At 38.1% G+C, this 19,023-nt stretch overlaps 1 pseudogene across 1 annotated transcript; it reads right to left on the reverse strand.

Moving 5' to 3' along the window:
• Positions 1 to 11,422: 11,422 nt before the first annotated feature.
• LOC308609139 (protein FAM136A-like) lies at positions 11,423 to 11,880 on the reverse strand (annotated as a pseudogene). Its single transcript has one exon. The product of its transcript is annotated as a protein FAM136A-like (transcript).
• Positions 11,881 to 19,023: the final 7,143 nt, after the last annotated feature.

Below are 19,023 nucleotides of genomic sequence, written 5' to 3' on the forward strand. Positions count from 1 at the left end.
ACTCAAAATAGTTTATAGATCTAAATATGAGATGACATTATAAAACTCCTAGAAGAGAACATAGGCAAAACATTCTCTGATATAAATGGAAGCAATATTTTTTAGATCAGTCTCCTAAGGCAAAAGAAAAAAAAGCAAAAATAAACAAATGGGACATAGTCAAACCTAAAAGCTTTTGCACAGCAAAGGAAGCCATAAACAAAATGAAAAGACAAGATATGTACTGGGAGAAAATATTTGCCAAGGATACAACTGACAAGTGATTAATATCCAAAATATACAAACAGTTCATACAACTCAATATCAAAAAATAAATAAATAAATTACTCAATTGAAAAATGGGCAGAAGTCCAAAATAGACATTTCTCCAAAGAAGACATACAGATGACCAACAGGCACAAGGAGAGATGCTCAACATTGTTAATTATTAGAGAAATGCAAATCAAAACTACAGTGAGGTATCACTTCACACCAGTCAGAATGGTTATCTTCAAAATGTCTACAAATAATAAATGCTGGAGAGGGTGTGGAGAAAAGGGATCCCTTGTACACTGTTTGTGGCAATGTAAATTAGTGCAGCCACTCTGGAAGAAAGTATGGAGGTTCTTTAAAAAACTAAAAATAAAGCTACCTTATGATCCATCAATCCCATTCCTGAGCATATATGTAGAAAAGATGAAAACTCTGATTTGAAAAGATAGATGCACACCAATATTCATATCAGCATTATTTACAATAGTCATGACATGGAAGCAACCTTCATGTTCATCAAGAGATGAATGGATAAAGAAGATATGGTATACATATACACCATATGCATATACAATGGAATATTACTCAGCCTTAAATAAGAATGAAATATTGCCATTTTTAGCAACATGGATGGACATATAGAATCTCATACTAAGTGAAGTAAGTCAGACAAAGACAAATATTAAAAAAATAATGCAAATGAATTTGTTTACACAATAAAAACAAACATAGAAAACAAACATGTTTACCAAAGGGGAAAGGTTGGGGAGGGATCAATTAGAAGTATGGGATTAAAAGATACACACTACTATATATAAAAATAGATAAACAACAAGGATTTACTATATATCAGGGATCTATATTAAATATCTTGTAATAACCTATAATAAAATAATCTGAAAAAAATATATTTATAACTGAATCACTTTGCTGTGCACCTGAAACTAATACAATATTGTAAATCAACTGTATGTCAATATAAAAGAAATAATAGCTGTAATCTCAAATTTATTGAAAAACAGTAACCTACATATTCAGGAAGCTCTACAAACTCCAAATAAAATAAATGCAAAGAGACCCACAAAAGAGCATAAAGTAATAAAATGCTGAGGAGATAATCTTGAAAGCAGCAAGAGCAAAATGTCATCTCACTTACAAGGGAGACCCAATAAGATTAGCAGTTGAGCTCTCAGCAGAAACAGTGAAGGCCAGAAGACAGTGAGATAACATATCCTTTGAGCAGTGTTTAAAGAAGTAAACTATCAACCAAAAATCCTATAACCAGCAAAACTATTGTTCAAAAATTAAGGCAAAATTAAGACTTTCACAGATAAACAAAAATTGAGATAATTTGTTGCTTGCATACCTGCCTTACATGAAATACTAAAGAATGCTCCGAAGGCTGAAAACTAGTTACCCTAGATGGTAATTTGAATCCATATGAATAAAAAATAACAGTAGGGCTTCCCTGGTGGCACAGTGGTTGAGAGTCCGCCTGCCAATGCAGGGGACATGAGTTCGTGCCCCAGTCTGGGAGGATCCCACATGCTGCAGAGCAGCTGGGTCCGTGAGCCATGGCTGCTGAGCCTGCACATCTGGAGCCTGTAATCCACAATGGGAGAAGCCACAACAGTGAGAGGCCCGTGTGCTGAAAAAAAAATAATAATAACAGTAAAAATAATTATATAATCATAAAAAACACTACAAATGCATATTCTTTTCTCTTTTTTCTCTTTTGACTGATTTTAAAAAGTAATTGTATAAAATATGTATAGAACGCATTCTTGGACCTATAACTATAGAAAAGTAATGTATGGGTAATGCATTTGCCAATAATAGAATAAAGGAAGTATATGGAAGAAAAGCTGTAGTGGGCTAAAAAAAATGACAACAGATATAATAAAATAATAATTATAAGAATGTACTGTTGGGTTTGTTACATTAATAGATGTAATAATTATAACAATAATACCCCAAAACTGGTTAAGAAAGAATAGAGCAGTGCAGGAATTACATTTCTATATATGTATTACTAGAATTACACAAGTATAAATCTGAAGGTGATTCTGATAAGTTAAGATGTATATGATAAACCCTAGGGCAATAACTAAAAGTAAACTTGAAAATATAGTGAGAATTATTAATGTAATTAACATGCTACTTTAGAAAATATTATTCAGTGCAAAACAGAGCAGTAAGGAAGGAATAAAGAACAAAAAATACATATAGACAACAAAAAGTAAAATGTCACACACAATTCCAAATATATTAAAAATAAATATGAATGTATTAAACAATCCAAACAAAAGATAAAGACTGTCAGACTGGAAAAAAAAGTTTCAACTATGTATTGTATACAGAACAAATACTTTAGATTCAAAGGCAAACAAATTGAAATTAAAAGAATAGGAATATATATACTATGCAAACAGCAACCATGGAAAAGTTGGAGAGACTATGTTAATGTCAGATGAAATAAAATATAAAAAAATGTTACTAGAGATAAATTAAGCTATTTTATAATGATAGGAGTGTCAACCTATCAGGAACATATACAATTATAAACATATATGCACTAAATAAGAGCACACTAAAATACATGAAATGATAATTGACAGAAATGAAGAGAGGAATAGACAATCTAAATATAATATTTGGAAACTTCAGTACTCTACTTTCAATAAATTATAAAACAACTAGACAAGGTCAACAAGAAAATAGAATACTTGAATAAAACTATAAAGAAATTAGACCTAACACATCTCCAGAATACGCCACCCAGGAGGCCAACAACAACAGAGTACACATTATTTTTAAGTGCACATGAAACACTTTCAGAAATAGAGCATACGCTAGACAATAAGCCCTCAATAAATTTGAAAACATAACATAATACAAAGTATCTTCTCTGATCCAAATGGAAAGAAATTAGAAGTCAATAATTGGGAAAAACTGGGGAAATTCACAAATGTTTAGGAAATTAAATAACAAACACCTAAACAACAAATGGGTTAAAGAAGAAATCAAAAATAAAACAAGAAAATACTTCGAGATGAATGAAAAAGAGAGCACTACATACCAAAACTTACGGGATATAGTTAATGCGGTGCTGAGAGGGAAAATTATATCTGTAACTGCCTATATTAAGAAAGAAGAAAGACCCCAAATTAATAAGCTAACCTTCCACCTTAAGTCATTGGAAAAAAAAAACAGCAAACTAAACCTAAAGCAAGCAGAAGGAATGAAATAACAATGATTTAAGTGGAAATTGATAAGATAGAAAATGGAAAAACAATAGACAAAATCAATGAAACCAAAAGATGCTTTTTTTAACATCTTTATTGGAGCATAATTGCTTTAAAATGGAGTGTTAGTTTCTGCTTTATAACAAAGTGAATCAGTTATACATATACATATGTCCCCATACCTCTTCTCTCTTGAATCTCCCTCCTTCCCACCCTCCCTATCCCACCCCTCTATGTGGTCACAAAGCACGGAGCTGATCTCCCTGTGCTATGTGGCTGCTTCCCACTAGCTATCTATTTTACGTTTGGTAGTGTATATATGCCCATGACACTCTCTCACTTTGTCACAGCTTACCCTTCCCCCCCTAAATCCTCAAGTACATTCTCTAGTAGGTCTGCATCTTTATTCCAGTCTTGCCCCTAGGTTTTTCATGACCTTTTCTTTTTTTTAGGTTCCATATATATGTGTTAGCATACGGTATTTGTTTTTCTCTTTCTGACTTACTTCACTCTGTATGACAGACTCTAGGTCCATCTACTTCACTACAAATAACTCAGTTTTGTTCCTTTTTATGGCTGAGTAATATTCCATTGTATATATGTACCACTTCTTCTTTATTCATTTATCTGTTGATGGACACTTTGGTTGCTTCCATGTCCTGTCTATTGTAAATAGAGATGCAATGAAAATTTTGGTACATGATTCTTTTTGAATTATGGTTTTCTCAGGGTACACGCCCAGTAGTGGTATTGCTGGGTCGTATGGTAGTTCCATTTTTAGTTTTTTAAGGAATGTCCATACTGTTCTCCATAGTGGCTCTATCAATTTACTTTCCCACCAACAGTGCAAGAGGGTTCCCTTTTCTCCACACCCTCTCCAGCATTTATTGTTTGTAGATTTTTTGATTATGGCCATTCTGACTGGCATGAGATGATATCTCATTGTAGTTTTCATTTGCATTTCTCTAATCATTATGATATTGAGCATTCTTTCATGTGTCTATTGGAAATCTGTATATCTTCTTTGGAGAATTGTCTATTTATGTCTTCTGCCCATTTTTGGATTGGGTTGTTTGTTTATTTTGTTATTGAGCTGCATGAGCTGCTTGTAAATTTTGGAGATTAATCCTTTGTCAGTTGCTTCATTTGCAAATATTTTCTCCCATTCTGAGGGTTGTATTTTCATCTTCTTTATGGTTTCCTTTGCTGTGCAAAAGCTCTGAAGTTTCATTAGGTCCCGTTTATTTATTTATTTTTTTCCATTTCTCTTGGAGGTGGGTCCAAAAGGATCTTGCTGTGCTTTATGTCATTGAGTTGTCTGCCTATGTTTTCCTCTAAGAGTTTGATGGTGTCTGGCCTTACATTTAGATCTTTAATCCATTTTGAATTTATTTTTGTGTATGGTGTTAGGGAGTGTTCTAATTTCATTCTTTTACATGTAACTGTCCAGTTTTCCCAGCACCACTTATTGAAGTGGCTGTCTTTTCTCCACTGCATATTCTTGCCTCCTTTATCAAAAATAAGGTGATCATATGTGTGTGGGTTTATCTCTGGGTTTTAAAAAACTGACAAAACGTTTTACCAATAAAATTGACAAACCTTTAGTTAGTCTGATCAAGGAAAAAAGAACATTCAAATGGCTGCAACCAGAAATGAAGGAGGGAAATTACTACCAATGTTGTAGAAATAAAAAGAATTCTAAAGGAATAATATGAACAAATATCTGCCAACAAATCATATAACTTATATGAAATGCAGAAATTCCTAGAAAGACACAACTACTAAAACTGACTCAAGAAAATGTAAACAAGAACTACCATATGACCCAGCAATCCCACTACTGGGCATATACCCTGAGAAAACCATAATTCAAAAAGAGTCATGTACCAAAATGTTCATAGCAGCCCTATTTACAATAGCCCAGAGATGGAAACAACCTAAGTGTCCATCATCGGATGAATGGATAAAGAAGATGTGGCACATATATACAATGGAATATTACTCAGCCATAAAAAGAAACGAAATTGAGCTATTTGTAATGAGGTGGATGGAACTAGAGTCTGTCATACAGAGTGAAGTAAGTCAGAAAGAGAAAGACAAATACTGTATGCTGACACATATATATGGAATTTAAGGAAAAAAATGTCATGAAGGACATAGGGGTAAGACAGGAATAAAGACACAGACCTACTAAAGAATGGACTTGAGGATATGGGGAGGGGGAAGGGTAAGCTGTGACAAAGCAAAAGAGCGGCATGGACATATGTACACTACCAAACGTGAGGTGGATAGCTAGTGGGAGGCAGCCGCATAGCACAGGGAGGTCAGCTCGGTGCTTTGTGACCACCTGGAGCGGTGGAATAGGGAGGGTGGGAGGGAGACGCAAAAGGGAGGGGATGTAGGAACATATGTATATGTATGACTGATTAAATTTGTTATAAAGCAGAAAAAATAAAATAAAATAAAGAAAATGTAAACAATCTGAATAGACCTATATGAGTGAGTATATTAAATCAGTAATTTTAAGAACTACCCACAAAGAAAAGGTATGGCCCAGATGTTTTCACCTCTGAATTATTCCATATGTATTCAATGAAGAATTAATATCAATATTTACAAGTTCTTCCAAGAAATTTCAGATGAAAGGTTACTTCTCAACTCATTTTATGAGGCTAGTATTACTCTCATGCCAAAAGCAGACAAAGACATCACAACAAAAGAAAACTATTAGCCAGTATCTCTTATAAAGATAGATTCAAAAATCCTCAACAAAGTACTATCCAGTTGAATCTAGCAACATAAGAAGGGAATTATACACCATGATCAAATGGGATTTATCCCAGGATGCAAGTTTACTTTAACGTCTGAAAATAAATTAAAGCAATTATCATATCAGTAGGACAAAAACGAAAAATCTAATGATAATCTCGGGACTTCCCTTGTGGTCCAGTGCGTAAGACTCCACACTCCCAAAGCAGAGGGACTGGGTTCCATCCCTTGTCGTGGAGCTAGATCCCCCATGCATGCTACTAGGAGTCCACATGCTGCAACTAAACATGCCACAACAAAGATCCCGCATGCTGCAACTGAGACCCAGCACAGCCAAACTAAATAAATTAATTAATAATAAATAAATATTTAAATAAAATGATAATCTCAATAGACACATTAATGCATTTGACAAAATCCAACAACCTTTTATGATAAAAACACTCATCAAAGTAGGAGTAGAAGAGAGCTTCCACAAGCTTGTAAAGAACATCTACAAAAGCCCACAAGTAACATTATACTTAATGATAAAATAAATTGGATGCTTTTTTCCTTAAGGTCAGAATATTTACTCTTGCTACTTCTATTCAACATTGTACTGGGAGTTCTAGCCAGGCAAATTAGGCAAAAGGAAGGAATAAAACATACAAATTGGAAAGGAAGAATTAAACTATATTTTCAGAAACATGATTGTATATATAGAAAAATTTAAGGAATCAGCTAAAAACAATATTAGAGCTAATAAACAAGTTCAGAAGGTTTTAGGATACAAGATCAATAAACAAAATTTGCTTATATTTATATTGCAATAAAACATCCAAACATAAAAGAAAAATAAAAAATTAAATACAATGGTGTCAAAAAGAATAAAATACTTAGGAATAAATTTAAATTTTTAAATTTATTAATTTCAGAGCATTACTCTGAAAACTACAAAACGTTCTTGAAAGAAATTAAATAATATCAAATAAATGCAAAAAACAATGTGTGTGCATGGAACAGAAGACTTAACATTGTTAAGATGGCAATATTTCCTAAACTAATCTACAGTTTCAACACAATCTTTACCAGATTCACAGCTGAGTTATTTGTATAAATTGACAAGGTGATTATAAAATTCATATGGAATTGCAGGAACTCAAAATAGCCAAAATAGTCTTGAAAATGAGAATGAAGTAAAAGTAATCGCACGTCCTGATTTCACAACTTACTACAAGGCAATTGTAATCAAGACAGTGTGGAAGTGACAAACAGATAGACATATTGATGGATGGAATAGAATTGAGAGTCCAGAAATAAATGGATACATTTATGGTCAACTGATTTTCAACAAGGGTGCCAAGATGGGCAAGAATCTTTTCAGCAAATGGTGGTGGGAAAAATTGGAAGCCACATGTAAACAGATGACATTGGAACTCAAAATGGATCAAAGACCTAAATGTAAATGCAAAACCTATAAGACTCTTAGAAGAAAAAAAAATAGGGGTAAATCTTCATGACTTTGGATTTGGCAAAGGGTTCTTGGATATGACACCAAAGCATGATGATACCAAAGCACTAGTCACAAAAGAAAAAAGAGATTAATTGAATTTTTTATTGGCATACTGTTGATTTAAAATGTTGTGTTAGTTTCAGGTATGCAGCAAAGAGATTCAGTTATACAGCAAAGAGATTCAGTTATACATGTACATATATTCATTCTTTTTGGACTCTTTTCCCATATAGGTTATCAGAGATAATTGAATTGTATCAAAATTTAAAACTTTTGTGTTTCAAAACACACCATCAATAAAATGAAAAGACAACCCAAAGAATGGAAGAAAATATTTTTAAACCATATATCTGATGAGGGACTTGTGTCTATAATATATAAATATTTTAAGTTGATTTCAGCCTATTGATAGTGATGCTACCTGCTAGAAATGCCTGGGGGCATTCACCTGGGTCCATACTACTTGTGGGCAAGACCCCACAGACATTTCTCAGATCAAAACCAATGTTGTGGCTAGACCTGCCCTTGTGGTTCTTATGACTGCTAAACACACCTCGGCACCAACCATCAGGAAACTTTGAAAAAAATGAGGTTTATTACTCACAGGTTCTGCAAGGTACACAGCACACATAGGGCCACACAGCATGGTCATAGGGAGAGAGAGAGAAACCTGGTATTCTGCCTTTATTAGGGTCAAGAGTGGGGTGAGTAGGGTTTTACAGGTTCACTCTTGGTGCATTTAAAACATTAGAGTGGGAATTAAAGCATGACAATAGAAAAGCAAGCAGACAGTCAAACAGTCAGTTATCTAGGTCAACTAGAGAATTCTAAAATGGGGGGAATGTCTTGGGTAGGGTGGAACTGATTTTCAACAAGTTGTGTAGACAATGTGTTTATTCAAGATGGGTGTCTTTGAAGTGGATGCCTAGATAATCAAAAGCTTAATGTCAGGCACTTACATTACAATAAAAAAAGCTAATTGTCACGTGTTTACAAACACAATAAGGAACTCTTACAACTCAGTAATAGAAAGATAAGTAACCAAATTAAAAAATGGGTGAAAGATCTGAATATACATTTCTCCAAAGATATATCAGTGGCCAATAAATACACTAATAGATGTACAACATCATTAGTCACCTGGTAAATACAAATTAAACTGTAACAAGATACCACTCACACCCACTAGAATGAATAGAATAATCAAAAACTCAGAAATAAGAAACGTTGGCTAGGTTGTGGAGAAATTGGAACTCTCATACACTGTTGGTGGAAATATAAATAGTACAGCCACTTTGGAAAATAGTCTGGCAGCTCTTCAAATGGTTAAACATAGAGATGCCACATGACTCATTAATTCCACTCCTAGATTTATAACCAAAAGAAATAAAAATATATGTCCAGACAGAAATTTGTTAATAGCAAAATTATTCATAATAGGCAACAGGTGGAAACAACCCAAATGACAATCAACTAATGAATAAAGAAAATGTGGCATATCTGTACAATGGAATATTATTCAGTCATAAAAAGGAATGAAGTACTAATACATGCTATAACATAGATAAATCTTAAAAACATGTTAAGTGAGAGAAGTCAGTCACAGAAGAGCTCATACTATATAATTTCATTCATATGAAACTCTAAAATAGGGAAATCTATAGAGACAGAAAATAGATTAGTGGTTGCTTAGGGATGTAGGCTATGGGTGTAGGTGCTAGGTGGGCAACTGTTAAAGAGTGCAGGATTTCTTCTTGAGATTATGAAAATGTTCTAAAATTGACTGTGGTGATGGTTGTATATATCTGTGAATATATTCAAAAACATTGAATTGTATATTTTAAATGGATGAATTGTATGGTATGTAAATTATGTTTCTACAAAGATGTTTAAAAGAAATAATTAATTAATAATTGAATAGATTTAGATAATTGGAGATGAATATAAGTTTAACCCTTCACCAAATAACACAAAATCTGAATTAATATGTTATGCTTGAATGAGGTATTTTATTATCATTATAAAGCTATGAATCAACAAACACCAACTAATTTAACATTAACTACCTAAGTGCCTAGAGATAAGAGTCCTAAAAATGGATCTGAGCCCATTTGGAGTGATTAGGAGACCTAGTTTCAAGAACTAATCACTGTTAAAATAATAAGCCCATGGGTAGAAAACACATTAAAAGTGTATGGTTTGTGAATGATCAAAGGGCCACAGAACAAATGTGAAGACAATAACAAATGAGGCAACAAACCAAGATTGAAGAAGTTAGGGCTATTTATGTCAAGTCCACTAGAGAGTTTGTCTAAGCCAGTGGTTCTTTTTTTTTTTTTTTTTTGGAAGAAAAATTAAGTCATGTATTTTTAAAACCAAACTACTAGGAAAATATATCACAGTCTTGAAACAGCAAACAGACAGGCTATATTATCATTTCAAGTAATAAGTTGGTAAAAACACAAGGTCCTTAATAAAATGATAAGGTGCCAGAACTGGGGCAAGAACAACGCATGTCGCACAAGTAGTATTTGGTACCGGAGGGCTGTCCCGTTTTTTGCTCTAAAGGAGTCACAGCTTGCCCCTGAGTTGCTTACTTTTTCTTCTTTGACCTTTGTGTTGCCAACGGATTGTTTCAACAGAGCTCTGTTTTCACAGGGGGCAAAGTAAGCAATACTGGGTTTAGGCTTTCATTCTATTTTGTTTTATGAAAACCAGATTTTTCCAAAGCCAGTACTTCATAACTCTCTTAATTAAGCAGCTAACAATTCCTCTTTCACTGTTCATTCTTGAAGACTAGCATATAGCACAATCAAAATCCCCTTTCCCTTCAGGGGTGAGTGTCACTGTAAGATTGTCTTGTCACTCGGCTGACTCTGCTGCTGACAGCCTCAGGGCTCATCATGTCTGCCAGTCAGAGGGAAGGTTTGCTTCCCCTACCAGTGTGATAGCGCTTCTTATATTTTTGCAGGGTATCCAGGCTGAAAGATGTCATGTGTGAGAATTTAAAGAAATGCGCATCCACGTCCTAACGGCCAGAAATGGATATCCGCAAGGACCCTTTCAAAGTTTTTATCGAAACTACCTCTCCCAACTCTACATCTTAAAGTAGCTTCATGCCCTTGTATATAAAAAAAAAACATGCAAAACAAATCCCCAGAAGCCCCCTTTCCCCTTCTAAATTAGTGACCTCATGGATTTTGTTTTATTTCCAGTTTGTGGGAAATGTTGTAGTGATCCTTCTGGTAAACAGGAGGTTGGCAACAAACAGAAACACCTCTCCTCACACTCCACCAGCTCATAAGCAGGTCAGATGAACCTGTCAGCCTGTTGGTATCTGTGTACTAAGAGAATCTGGTACCTTGGAGGGCTCTGGTTTGGTACAAGGGAGACTCCCTGTTGCCAGGATAAGCACTTGCCACGTGAAATTCAGGCTCACAAAAACTCTCCTGTGCTATCTCTGACCCCAATTTTAGCACCAGGTTTTTTCACTTTCTAGGTTTCAAACACAAAGGAACCAGTGTCCAGAGGCAAGTGATGTAGGCCTTAAACTTGCTGCCATCCTTAATTTCCTCATTCATAAACTTTCCTTAGAAAACCCAAATCCCCATTTCTCTTTTTAAATAGACTCCTGCCTTCAGCCCTGATGGCCAATAGCAGACATCTATTTCCCAATGGATGAGAGAGACTCCTTCATCTTCTTGGTCATGGTTGGGATGAGGTTCATGTGGTCATCCACACACGTGGTCACGCAACGCTCCAGCTGCCGCTTCACCTGAAGCTCTTTACTCCCCACATCAATTGAATCTTTGGCTTTGTCATTGCAATGCATAGTGCAACCAAGCCAGGCGGTCCTGGAACTTCTCCAACTCGCTGGTCACCAGGGCCTGGGCTTGAGCCAGAGGTGCATGGCAGCGCTCAATGCACTGGTGCACTTGCTGCATGGACGCCTGGCTGTCCTCACAACAGCCGGCGCTGCACCGGAACATGAGGCCCTGCATCTTCCGGATGTTCTCTCTCTCCAGACTCTTCACCATAGAGTCCACCGCCTCCTGCACCCGGAGCTGCTGCAGCTCCGCCATGGCGACACGGCGCTGCTCCGTGCCGCGCTGGCGCCCACATGGACTCCCGGGCACGAGCCCGCCCCCTCACCGCCGCTTCCCGGGTCACCGCATCGCGCCCTTTCCGGGCCCACCAGCCAGTGGTTCTTTACCCTGGCTGCACATGGAAATCATCAGGGGAGCTTTTAAGACAGAATCTCTGGAATGGGGCCTGAGCCTTGGCCTTTTTAAAGTTTCCTGTGTGAGTCTAATGGACTGCCAGAGTGGAAAACTACTGGGTTAGGCCAAGAAAAACTGAATATGACCAAGAGAGAAGAGACCAAGGGAGGAATGCCCACCTGGAGGATTGATGCATTTAGGTCCTTTGGTGAGTTCTGGAGGTTGTAGGGAGTCAAACACCTGGGTGTGGAAAGTAGGGTTATTCTAAAACCTAAGATGTCAGATCTAAAACGGCCCTTAAATGATTCTCAAATCTAACTCCTGCTCCCTCTTCTCCACGCAGTATATATGTGATACATATATACAGAGAAGGGAAAGGACTTGCCTGCGGAGACAGTGAATCACTGACTGATCCCAGGTCTTCTGACCCCAAATTAGTGTCCTTTACTATGCCCCACTGCCTTCCCGCTTTGTAGTCTGAAACTAGGTTTAAAAGGAAGGCAGTTCTTAAATGGCCTATTAATGCATTCAGTCCTTTCCCCAACTCTCTTTCCAAACCTGCCTAAGGGCTTCAAATCTTTATCTTAAATACTGCTCTTTCGAAGCTATGTTACATAATCAGTTCAGCAATAAACCTTTCAAGTTATATGACTTTTAGTCAAAGCAAATCTTTTGGCCTTGTTTTCCTGCCAAGATTCATGACTCCTGCCTGTCTCATCCTATGAGCATAATAATAAATATCCTTTGCTGAATGCCAACAAGCTGGGCACTCTAAGGCACTTGGGACTTGGGAGCTGGTGAAAGAGTTGTAGCTTGAGCTTAATGCCATCCTTTTCTTATTCTGAATTTTCACACCTCTGAAGACCATAAACACTCTCCACTCACACCTAATCATCTCCCAAAAGTCTACTTAGTGCCATGCTTGATGTAGGAAATTTGTTCTATTTTATCAGCCAGCTGAAATTCTCTCTTTGCTTGCCCAATGTTATTCCTTCCTGTTTTCCCAGCGTGCTGTTATATGTATGTGTTGGTGTTGGTGCCTATTATAAGTATAACCTAACTCCTTGGTGAGCTGGCCAAAGTCTTCCTGTTTGAATCACAACTTCCTCATTATCCATGTCTCAGTCTTCCCTTTCCCAAGCTAGACTACTGCTTCCCAGTTCACAGTTGCCTCTACCAGCTCAGTTCACAATTTCCTCTCCCAGCCCATGAGCTGACACTGACCTACAAAGAAAGAGTAATGGGTCTATTTATCTTGACACTATTTCCTCACCACTGGAAGCAGAATACATATTTCAGATTACAGGTAAATTTGCATAGCCAATCCTGGGTTTTCTCCTGCCCAGAAGTAGCGCTTCAGGGTAGAATGGTCAAGAGATAAAGGGAACTATGGACTTACTCTGCCACAACCTTAGCTCTGGTGGTTTTATATCATATCCTCCAACATTTTTTCTGACTTTACTCCAATGCCCAGGGGTTTTGTGTGGTAGTCAGTTGCCCAGTGAAGTTTCAGAGGAATCTGTTCTAACACTTAAGAATGTCCTGAGCCCACTGCACACAAGTGTTCTTCAGGGGTGTCATAAATGATAGATTGTTCCAGTGTCTTCCATCCTGAGTACACAGAAAACAGAGAAGAAGGAACTGGGCATGGTCATCAGATGCCATTGGAAGAAGGCCAGAATAGTTGAGATGCTAAAACAGGATGCAAGGGATTCTCATAACTTTCCTTTTGCTTTGAGGATTTCCCAGTGTTTTTGAGGCACAGCCAAAATGGCACCACCTCTAATTCATTGCTTTCATATTTCCAATGGTAACTCTGTCATCTGAGTTCCCCATCAGCTCCACCTGGCTATAAGTAGAAATAACATGCATGGGACTTGGCGAGCAGATGTGTGGGTTTGACTCCTGATTCTAGGTAAACTTTTGCAGATTCTTAAACTTTTCTAAGCCACAGTTTCCTCATATGAAAAAAAAGGCAATATAATACATAGCTTACAGAGCTGTTTTGAGAATTCAGTGATATAACTTTGATGTGAGAATAAAATATCTGCCATAGAGCAGGGATAAAAGATAAATAATAATTTTCTTATTTTTGTCTTCTCCTCCCTCTCAGGAACTGTTTCTGTGGCATCTGCATCCTGAATAGGTTGTAACCTGGCTGGGTCCTTGCCCGCAAGATTCTGAGTTGGGTCCAAGAGCTGAGGAAGTAGTGATAATAGCTAAATTTTACAAAGAGTTAGCTTACTATAGCCTTAGACATTGAGCTATGTGTTTTACATGTATCATCTCATTTAATCCTCACAACTACCCTATGATAAAGGTTGTTACGCCCATTTTACATATAGAACAACTGAGGTATAGAAAGGTTCAATAACTTTCCCAAGGCATACAGATAATAAGTGATAGAGCCAGAATTTGAACCAAAGCTGTCTAACTTTAGAGAATCTTTACACCTAACTGCTACATCAGATGTCTGGTAACACTAGACTTGGCTTGAGTGGAGCAAGAACTGACTTAAAACTCCCATTATTTCACATCAGAGCCTGTCCAGAGCAGCAGAAACCAGAGCCATCCTGTCTAAGGGCTGCAAATACCCACTACTGCAACTTTTTCCCTTTACCTTTGTGTCCAATGACTTAGGCCTGTGAAGAGAGCAACATTGTGTAATTCTCTGGCAGTGGAGCGTGATCTGTAAGAATTCCTCAATGTATTTTGCCCCAAACACAAACTGCAGCTACCACTTTCCTACTGTAGCAGCCAAAATCCCTCCCTGGCCTGGAAGATACCACCATTTCTCTAGCTGTCACTATGTAGGTTGAAGCTTGTGTTCCAAGTTGAAAATGTATTTGATTGGGTAGAAACCTCTTTAGTGGACTAAGGACCTTGAGTGCAGAAAGTGTGAATGCCAGGCCAGACAGTGGCCTTGCACAATTCAGTCCTAGGTACAGCAAGCAGCTACCCATGGGGGAGTGGGTGGTGGGTAGGGGGACTCCCAACTGCAGTCATTATGAGCACCCAGGTAGTAGCACCACTTTCACAGTCATATCCTCTAGGGCTAATGTGTTGGTTACTGCCCCTCTCCACCCCAAGGCTGCTGCCAGGGAAGGCTGTGAGGTTGACGTCATGTGGTGAGAATCTTCATTAGACCTGGCCTGACTGAATGTGCTACTGACTGATTTACTGTGTGATCTTGAACAAATCACTTTTCCTCTCTGAGCCTCTGTTTTTCTCATCTGTACAATAAAGGAGTTGGAATAAATCAGTGGTTTTCTAATTATTTTAAGCAGCAATTACCTTTGTTTTTTCCCCCAAATGTAACAGTAAATCAAAGCCTGATATATAAAGCAGAAGAACAGCAGAGTTGCTCTTGTGGACTGAGGATAGTAGGAATGACAGGGATGTTAGGGACGGCAGTGGTTAAGGGAAGGGGATTCTGCCCTGGAGCCCTACCTGCTTATATTCACCTTTACACCCCCATGGTAGCCCCTGAATCACCTTGGGGGTTCACAATTTGAAAACTTCTGATCTAAATAGTCTTGAGGTCCCCACCTAAATAGGATGGTGGTAGGGAAAAATGGGGTAACTGGGAACAGGGAAGAGGAAAGAGGCTTAGGTAATACTAAAACCACCCTTCTTGATATTTCACAGAAAAAAAAATCCAGGAACATTGGTGGATTGTCACTTAAGTGAAGTCAAGAGAATGGCTCCCCTCCCCACAACACCTACTTCTATGGATAAGAATGAGAGAGGGGAATTGAGAGTCACAAATTCTAACTGGGAACAGCACAGCCAGCTTTAGGAATCAAGAGTTGCTGAGTCCTCATCAGATTCCAGCCTTGACTTGCTGTGCAACCTTTGTCAAGTAAATCTCCCTCCTTTTCTGCATCTGTTTCTGTCTTTCTGACACTAGAAGGGCAACACCAATCAACATGAGCAGGCTCGGGCAATTCTGATGGAAATGTTGGCTGTGGGAGCAGAAAGCCTTTCCTTTGTCTTTACTCCATGTCCCATTTTCGAACCCCCCAGCATCCTCCCTCCCTCAAGTAACCCTGTGAAGTATCATCACTTTTTTTTTTTCTGGGCTATTCCCAGGGCTGGTAGGAAAAAAATATATGTCTCCTTCCAATTTGGGATGCAAGATGAAATGACAGAAAATGACACTCTTCTACAATGGGTGGGGCTCTGCCCTCTTGAAATGGGCTTGTGTCTTAGAAGAGCCCTCAGACAAATATGAGTACTGCTTAAGGGCCTGTGTGAGAGGGTCCCCAAGGTAACAAGGACAGGACATTTTAAGGCACCCTAGGCAGCACAGGAAAATCAAACCTGGTTCCTCTTCTCTCTAACTGGAGCTCAGAGGGACTATAACAGACCTGTTTCCCACAGATTTCCCTTGTGTTGGGTTGGTCAAAATGTTTGCTTGTGTTTTTCCATAAAATATTATGGAATAACCAAACAAACTTTTTGGCCAACCTAATACTTTGGTCCCAGAAGGAAATAGTACATGCATACAAATTAGAATACAAGGAAGATTTATAAAGAGACTAGTTACAAAGGTGTGAGTAGAGTGTAGGGAAACCCCAAGGCCTAGTACAGTACTCACAGTGGGGCTTTGTCCCACTCTTAAGCCTGAAAGAGTGAGAGGAGGGAGTTACTGAAATTTGGAAGGTAAGTGTCTTGTGGAGAGGTTGTCAGGAAAAGGGCTGTTATCTTCAGTTGAGAGGTACAGCCAACTCAAGGTGACACAGCAGGGAGGGAGCTGGGAGAATGAAGACCCTGACTCCATTTTTCTCCCTCTCTCCAATCTTCTGTCAGTTTTCCCCTTAACCAGACACAGTTGCAAACCAGAGGGCACTTAAACTTGTTAATGTACATGTCAGTCTCCTGGGCCAGAGGCAGGTTGGAGGAGCATGAAGAGTGCATGTGGATATAAAAAAAAAAAAAGAGTGCATGTGGAGAGGCAGAAGTTTGATGGGTGCAGCTCCCCACATCAATTTTCCCCTGCTACAAAATCTATTCTAGTTCTCTCTTTATCTCTTTTCTTACATCATTTCAGATCCTAATACTCTGATTTCAGAGACTTCCTGCTCCAACATCCAATCTAGAACTTTCTAGTCTCAGATGCGTTTGGAATCAGAAATATCCTGGCAGAAAACTTTGACTCCAGAACTCCACTGCTTCAGAACCTTTTTAGAAATCTTTGTCCTGAAAACCAACTTGACCCTGAAATACTCTTTCCTATTAATTTATCTGGAGTATAAGCAGCATGGCTGAATTATTTCAGCTTCAGGGCTGGTACTGGGTCTCTTGCTCCTCTGTGTACCACGCAGGCAAGCTGTTGTCACTCTATAAATAATAAAGAAAGATGAGTGCATAAAGCAGAGGTTGACATTGTTCACTGCCCAGATCAGCAAGGCAGGGTATGATATGCCCGGAGGATTAGGGAGGCAGAATTGGTACCAAGTGATCGGGAAATGCTGATATGGCTAAATGGAATTACCTCTATCTACCTCATTGCTAGGTGAGATAGGAAAGGGGCCAGAGACATCATCTAAAGCCTAGCCACAACCTCCCAGATGGTTCTCAGAAGCAGAGGTTTACAGTTTCAATCCCTCATGCAGACTGTTTTCACCCAAAATGTGTCCACTCTACTGTGGTGGCAGACAGTCACAGGGGCAATAACACTGAATTTGACCTCAACGTGTCTAGGTTCAAGTCTCTGCATATTAATTGCTATGTGAACTTGGGTCACTTTTCTCTCTCTGTCCTTTAGTTCATGTGTCTAATAGGGATAAAAGTCCCTTTCCTGCCTCCTTTCCCAGGGTTTCTCCTGAGGACCCAGAGAGATCATGTCTGGAAAATCAGCTGTTTATGCACTGTAAAATTCTGGGTCCAGGGTGCCTCTACAGTGAGTGTGTATGAGTGAGTGAGTGATATAATGTCTATGAGTGAGAGACTTTCAGCATGTCAGAGTATGAAATTGTGTATACATGATTGGGTGTGAGAAAGTAGAGGAAGAAATAATGAGAAGGTGTGAAGGGATATATGTGAGAGAATAGGTGAAAAATGAATGTGTGTATATTTGTGTGAGAGCTATCTTGTTTGGAAACACATGAAAGAGAATGTGAGAGAGAAAATATGAATATTTGTGGGTTTGTGAGCTTCTGAGAGTTTCTGAGAGAGTGAATGTGGATGCTAGTGTACATGTATACATGGATGTGAATGTATAGGTTGAGCTATATGATATTGCCATTTTTATAGGTTCACAATGCTTTAACATTGGCAATCTCATATGGTTCAGCCTACTGTGTGAGTAAGATTACATGTGTATTTGGGGATATATGAGTGAACTGTGTGTGAACAAGCCAAGGTTCATATTTGTGAGCGAATGAATGTGTATATTCAAGCAAATGTGTATTTGTGTGTAAATGAATTGTGTGTGCAATCTAATGTGTATTATTTTTAGTACAGCATTGTGAATGTGAATATACATGCATGCATGTGAATGTAAGTGTTTGGAAGGACAGATAAGATTTAATATTATTGTGCATATGAGTTCAAGTGTGTATGTGGGTGTGTGTGTGTGAGAGAGAGAGAGAGACAGGTTGAACACAGAGAACGTACCTAGATTTTGGACTCTGTACTAGTGAATAAATACCCTCCCCTCAACTCATAACTTTCCAGAAAAATAAGCTTTCTAATCTGAAATTTTCCACACAGACTTTCCACTCCAAAAGGGTACATTTTACTTTTTTTTTCTCTCTCTGTGCTTCAAGCCTCACTCCTAGCCATTTTGGGCCGAAGAGAGGAGTAAGTGCCCAGCTCTACTCAGAGAATAATTGGGAACATTTTGCTACACACAAAAAACTGGAAAATGACGGGCGTGTGGGACTGAAACTTGGTACGGGTTGTAGACTGCAAGACAAAGGGCCCCTCAGCTACTTTATTTGTTCTCTTTAAAAGTAGCCCTAAGTGACTGAAATATTGTTCGCCACCACAAGCAGTATGAAATTTCACCACCAGCTGGAGTTACGTAACCATCTCCATG

Source organism: Mesoplodon bidens (genome assembly GCF_964165515.1).
Source record: "Mesoplodon bidens genome assembly, chromosome: X".
Taxonomy (NCBI): domain Eukaryota; kingdom Metazoa; phylum Chordata; class Mammalia; order Artiodactyla; family Ziphiidae; genus Mesoplodon; species Mesoplodon bidens.